The 7,121-nt window shown below is 36.5% G+C and overlaps 2 pseudogenes; both read right to left on the bottom strand.

Annotated features, from left to right (window-relative positions):
- Positions 1-591: 591 nt before the first annotated feature.
- Positions 592-1,525, bottom strand: LOC150018950 (RE1-silencing transcription factor pseudogene; annotated as a pseudogene).
- A 187-nt stretch (positions 1,526-1,712) lies between these two features.
- On the bottom strand, positions 1,713-2,732 carry LOC150018951 (RE1-silencing transcription factor pseudogene; annotated as a pseudogene).
- Between the last annotated feature and the right edge of the window lie 4,389 nt (positions 2,733-7,121).

The following is a 7,121-nucleotide window of genomic DNA, read 5'->3' on the forward strand; positions in this document are numbered from 1 at the left end:
AAAAATAAAATAAAAAATATACCAAAATTATTGTTTTTATGATGATTAACATACATAAATAAAGAAATATTGATCAAAACTCTGGATTGAAACAATGTCCATTGTTAGGAAAATTTTTATTCAATTTAAATATCTCTTCTTATTTCTAAAATAATTTTAAAATGTTATATTTACTTAAAGCAGGAAAAATGTTCAAGTAATTTGTTATGTGAGTATGCCTAATTTTATAAAGCTAAACAAACCAAAAATAAACTAAACTGAAACAGGAAGAAAAAGTCATGGGAGGAAAGCTGAAAAGTTATAGCTAGACAAAGCAATGCAATGCTATATACCACCTTGGATTTTAGTTTCAATTGAATGCATAAGCTAACAAATTTAGGTGTCCATTAGTTTAGTACACAAGCTCTCTTGGATTTGCTAAAATTTACACAATAGGTATAAATAGTCCAAAGGAAAAGAATGTTACTTAAAACCAACACCAGACACTAATTAGGGCAATTTTAAAAACAAAAATTTGTTTATTACTATAAGCAAATTTAAAATGTAATAAATCTTACAAACTAAGAACTGAAGCCTTTTTTCAAAGGTTAACTACATTTGCCCTTTAGTTGCTTTTTTCAGGAAGTATAAATTAACCAAATGGTGATTGAGGTGTTTGTTGTAATTTTTTTTTTCTTTGAGAATGATCACAGATGCTACAAACAAAATCTCCCTCTGCCACTTTACTATTAAAGCTTTTTTTTGCGTTTTTCCTCCTAGTTTCTTATGAGACTGGCAAGGCTTCACTCAATACAGAATCATCACCGCCCTGACATGTTGACACTTAGGTCAATTCCGTCATGACTGTGGATGTCTTCATCTTCCTCCATGTCCTGTGACTCTTTCACTGCCATGGGAACAGGATGGGAAGCCACAAGAGTTTGGACACTGCTTCATGCTTTTTCTGTTGGCAGTAGAAGAAGCGGTGGTGAAACTGGTCCTTCAAATGCTGAGTCCCTCCCAGGGCAGGTCTCTGTTTTGCTCTCATCTGTATCCAAATACATCTTTCAAAGCCCAGTGTCAGCCTGATGCTTACCATCTAAGTTTCACCCTCTGGCATATTCAGCTTTTGTTCAGAAGATGAAATATTGGCCGATTCTTTGACAATAGCAGCAAGACCAGCTAGACTTTTATCTGCTGCTTCTGCTTCTACTTTTTGAAGAGGAGCTTCATCATTTCCTTCTCATTCAGGGACTAAATGATATTTTGACTTATTTTAAGTTTTCCTTTGGCAGCAGCAGTGTGGTGGTGGTAACAGACCCCCTGCATCTGCACTTTCCTTTAGAAGTTGGCTGTCTTTAACAGGCACCAAGCCAACCTCAATACAGACTTGCTCCTCCCGTGCCATTTCACTCTGCGTGTTTGACTTTTCCTTTTCGCTCTCTTTTCAAGGAGACGTTTTGGGAATTGGAGGTTCCACAGGAGGAGGAATTTCCATGGAAGGAAGTGCCTTCATCTGAACAGTTCTCTTTTGAGCAAACTCCATCTTTGCAAGCTTCATGGGAGGAGGAGTCTCTGACTGAGCATGCCCCTCTGAGTAGTCTCCTCTGAGCAGGCTTGCTGCTTTTGTTAGTTGATTTATTTTTCAAGGTTTTCATCTCTGTATTTCTCTTATGCAAGTATTTCATTTTTAATTCTCCTTTACTTTGTTCACTTCCTTTGGCACCTCCTGACTATTTTTGGATTTGCTTTTTCTTTTTTTCTCGCAGGGTCCTCATCCTTAACAGAATCTTATCTTGCAGGAAAAAGGCTACAAGTCCCATCTTCCTTTTGCTTTTATTGGCTTTACAGTTTTTTATGTGAATTATTTCCTGTAGGCACGTACATCTCTCTTTTCTGTCTGAAAAATAGTTGTATTTTCCATATATATATATATATATACTTTCCTTGGAAAATGGTTTCTCAAGTGTTTTCTCCAGTGATATTCACTTACTGTGGTGTACATGCAAATGATACAAGTGTAAACTCACCCACTATCTCAACTCTGGTATAGTGATTCTGGTGAGCAGTACAATAACCATATTGATTAGTATGGTAAGTACAGCAATCACAGTGAATGGGACCTTTGGATAAATCTTCCTCTTCCACAGCTGAAGAGCCAGATCCCTTGTTTTTTACTTGCTCTTCTGCATTTTCTTCTACAAAACACTTCTTGGCACTATGAACTCTGATGTGATGCACAAACTTGTCTTCAAACTCTTCTTCATATTGGCATTGTTTACAGTGAAAGGGTTTAAGTCTCCAAGTTCTTGCATCTATCCTCTGCTCCAGATGTTTGGAAAGGTAGATCTTTATTTGTGCTGTACTTTTCTGGGGACACTGATACTTCAAACACGAGCTGTGTTTCTGCAACACTGAGTTCCCAACTTTGCAACTCCATGTTTTCCAGTCCATTGGGTTTACATTTTACTTCAGGAGACTCCTGAAGTCCTCCTCTATCTCTATCTGAAAAGTTGTTATTCCCAACAAGCATCAAATCTGCCATCTCCTTTTCTTCACCAATGAGGTAATCACAGCAGCTGCCATTTATGTCCCCAGTTATATTTACCAACATAATAAGCTGAGGAGCAGCCAGTTCCACTTTAGAGAAGTCATGCAAGTCATACATGTCATTTGGCAAGGCCATGGCAATGTTAACTTCTATTGAACAGCTCTCCTACTCCAGAATACTTTCCTATTACTTGGGTGGCCATAACTGTACTTGATTTGCCAGAGTCTGGGCTCTTCCCTGGGCTTGCCCTCTGCAGAGGGCCAAGGAGGCTCTGCAGGTGCCTTCTGGAGACATCAGACCCTTGACACCAGAAAGAGTCCTCAAGCATACAGACCTCTTCCCCAACCCTCCCAACCCCCTTGTATGTGCTGGGCTAAGTTGTTATCTCACCCCTGGATAATGCACCACAGGGCATGTACCCCAGCTCCATCAAACTCCAGCAACAAGGTGGGGTCAGGTACAGAAGGCCACCAATTTAAACATGATAGCAATAAAAGTGATATGTTACCCTCATCATTTATTGATGTTATTTATAGGAGGATAGCAATAAATGTTAACATCTAAAATTAAATTTTGATAATAGTACAAATCTATGAATATTTAGAAAACACAGTAAAATATGCTGTTTAGGGAATAGAGGGAACATACCTCAACATAATAAAGGCCATATATATGAAATCTACAACCAACATCATACTCAATGGGCAAAAACTTAAAGCTTTACTCCTAAGATTAGGAACAAGACAAGTGTACCTGTTTTCACCATTTTTATTCAACATAGTTTTGGAAGTTCTAGCCACAGAAATCAAACAAGAAAAAGAAATAAAAGGCATACAAATTGGAAAGGGGGGGAAATAAAACTGTCATCATTTGTAGATGACATGATACTGTACATAGAAAACCCTATAGGCTCCACCAAAAACTTGGCAAAATAGTGGAATACAAAGTAAATATTCAGAAATCAGAAGCACTTTTGTACACCAACAATGAAATATCAGAAATAGAAACTAGAAGAAAAATCCCATTTACTATAGCAACAAGAAATAAAATACCTGGGAGTAAACTTAACCAAGGAGTTAAAAGGAAGACCTGTACTCAGAAAACTACAGAACACAGAAGAAAGAAATTAAGAAAGATACAAATAAATGGAAGCATATACAATGTTCATGGATGGGAAGAATCAACATCATTAAAGTGTCCATACGACCCAAAGCAATTTATAGATTCAACACAATTCCTATTAAAATACCAATGATACATTTCACAGATCTAGAACAAATATTTCAAAAATTTATATGGAACCAAAAATGACCCTAAATAGCCTCAGCAACCTTGAGAAAGAAGAACAAAGTCGGAGGGTTCACAATATCTGGTATCAAACTATATTACAAGGCCACTGTAATCAAAACAGTCTGGTACTGGCATAAGAACCAACATGTAGATCAATGGAACAGAATAGAGAGCCTAGAAATAGACCCAGGTCTCTATGGTCAATTAATATTTGACAAAGGGGGCAGGAGCATAAAATTGAGTAAAAATAGCCTCTTCAATAAATGGTGTTCTGAGAACTGGACAGGTACATGCAAAAAAAAAAAAAAAAAAAGAAAGAAACTAGACCACCAACTTACTCCATACATCAGAGTCAATTCAAATGGATAAAAGATTTAAATGTAAGCCATGATATCATAGAAGTCCTAGAGGAAAACATAGGCAGTAAAATTTCATATATTCCAGTCAGCAATATTTTTGCCAATATATCTCCTAGGACAAGAAAAATAATGGAAAGAATAAACAAATGGGACTACAACAAACTAAAAACTTTCTGCTCATCTAAAGAAAACATCAGCAAAATGAAAAGGGAACCAACCATATGGGAAAACATACCATACCTCACACAAGGATATGATCTTCAAAATATATAAAGAACTCATACAACTCAACACTAAGAAGACAGGCAATCAAACTAAAAAATGGGCAAAGGATCTGAATAGACACTTCTCCAAGGAGGACATATAGATGGCCCACAGGCATATGAAAGGATGCTCAACATCACTAGCCATCAGAGAGATGCAAATTAAAACCACAATGAGATACCACCAAACATCCACCCAAATGGCCATCATTAACAAATCAACAAACAACAAGTGCTTGCGAGGATGTGGAGAAATGGGAACCCTAATGCACTGTTTGTGGGAATGCAGACTGGTGCAGCCACTGTGGAAAACAGTATGGAATTTCCCCAAAAAATCTAAAAATGGAACTGCCTGTTGATCCAGTGATTCCACTGCTGGGATTATACCTCAAGAATCATGAAACACCAATTCAAAAGAATCTGTGCACCCCTATGTTCATAGCAGCACTATCTACAATAGCCAAGTGCTGGCAACAGCCTAAGTGCCCATCAGTAAATGAGTGGATCAAAAATCTCTGGTACACTTACACAATGGAATACTACACAACAGAAAGAAAGAAGGAACTCCTATATTTGGAAACAGCATGGATGGAACTGGAAAGTATTATGCTAAGTGAAATAAACAAGGTCATGAAAGACAAATACCATATGATTTCACCTAATACAGGAACCTAATGAACAAAAGAAACAAGCAACATAGAAACAGAGGCATGAAAACAGGGAACAACTGACAGTGACCAGAGGATAGGGGAGAGGGATAATGAGAGGATAGAATGGGGAAGGATCTAGTCAAGGAACTAGTATAAATGACCCATGGACATGGACAACAGGGCAGGGATTGACTATGGGGGTGACAGTGGAGAGAAAAAGGGGAAAAATTGGGACAACTGTGATAGGACAACAATAAAAAAGAAATTTAAAAAATGCTGTTTATGAGTGAATATTACTTATGAAACCAGTGTTAAAACATAAATGATCTGATATTCTAGTTTTTAAAAGATGGCTTTATTAAAAACATAAGCTGAAAAGTTTTATTAGATACATTAAAAATAGTAACAGGGATTTCTAGACCACACCTACCCCCACATATTAGGAAAGTCTTCTACAAGTATATTCCAAAACCTTAAAATCAATGACATAAGGTTAAGATTCTTTTGTTTTTATAATTTTTTAATTACAGTTTATATTCAATATTATTATTTTTTACTGTCATCTGAGGATATATTTATTGAATTTTAGAAAGAATGGAGAGAGAGGGGGAAAGAATTTTGATGTGAGAGAGAAACATCAATTGGTTGTCTCTCATACACACACCAACCGGGGACCCGACCTGCAACCTAAGCATGTGCCCTGACCTGGAATCAGCCCGCAACCTTTTGGTTTACAGGACGATGCTCCAACCAACTGAGCCACACTAGCCAGGGCTAAATGCAATATTATTTTGTATTAGTTTCAGGTGTACAGCATAGTGGTTAAATAGTCATATACTTACAAAGTGTTCCCTGTGATATTTCCAGTAAACAATGGGCACCATACATAGTTATTACAAAATTGTTGGCTATATTCCCTATGTGTACTTTATATCCCCATGACTATTTAGTAACTACCAATTTGTACTTCTCAATCTTGTCACATTTTTCACCCAGTCTCCCAACCCCCCTCCACTCTGGCAACCTGTTTTCTGTATCTATGACTTTGTTTCTGTTTTGTTTGTTTATATTGTCCTTTAAACTCCACATTTAATTGAAATCTATGGTATTCGTCTTTCTCTGACTGATTTATTTCACTTAGCATAATACCCTCTAGATCAATCCATGCTGGCACAGAAGATTTCATTCTTTTTAATGGCTAATATTCCATTACAAATATTCCATTACATATATGTACCACAGCTTTTTTCTCCACTCATTTTTGATGAGCATGTGAGTTACATTCATAGTTTGCTTATTGTAAATAACGCTGCAATGAACATAAAGGTGCATATATTCTTTTGAGTTAGTGTTTTGGGTTCCTTCAGATATATACATTGAAGTGAAATCACTGGGTCATAAGGCAGTTTCATTTTTAATTTTTTGAGGAACCTCCATACTGTTTTCCACAAAGGCTGCACCAGTCTGTATTCCCACCAACAATGCATGAGAGTTCCTTTTTCTCCGCATCCTCACCATTCTGACAGGTGTAAGGTGGTATCTCATTATGATTTTATTTTGCATCTCTGCAATAATTAGTGATGTTAAGCATCTTTTTGTGTCTATTGGCCATCTGTATGTCCTCTTAGGAGAAGAGTCTGTTTAGGTCCTTTGCACATTTTTAAATTGGATTGTTTGGGCTTTTTGGTTTTGAGTTGTATAAGTTTGTTATAAATTTTGGATAGTAATCTCTTATCAGATGTACCATTGGTGAATATGTTCTCCCATTCAGTGGATTGTCTTTTTGTTTGCTGATGGTTTCCTTTGCTGTGTAAAAACTTTTTAGTTTGATGTAGTGTCATTTGTTTATTTTTTCCCTTGCCTGAGGAGATATATCAGAAAAAATATTACTGAGAGAAACATTCTATATTTTACTGCCTTTATTTTCTTCTAGGATATTTATGGTATTGATTTTTACATTTAAGTATTTAGTCCATTTAAAAATGTTCCTGTATATGGTGTAAGAAGGTGGTCGAGTTTCATTTTTTGC

The sequence above is a fragment of the Furipterus horrens genome, unplaced genomic scaffold (assembly GCF_987537825.1).
Source record: "Furipterus horrens unplaced genomic scaffold, mFurHor1.1.pri manual_scaffold_2, whole genome shotgun sequence".
Classification (NCBI taxonomy): domain Eukaryota; kingdom Metazoa; phylum Chordata; class Mammalia; order Chiroptera; family Furipteridae; genus Furipterus; species Furipterus horrens.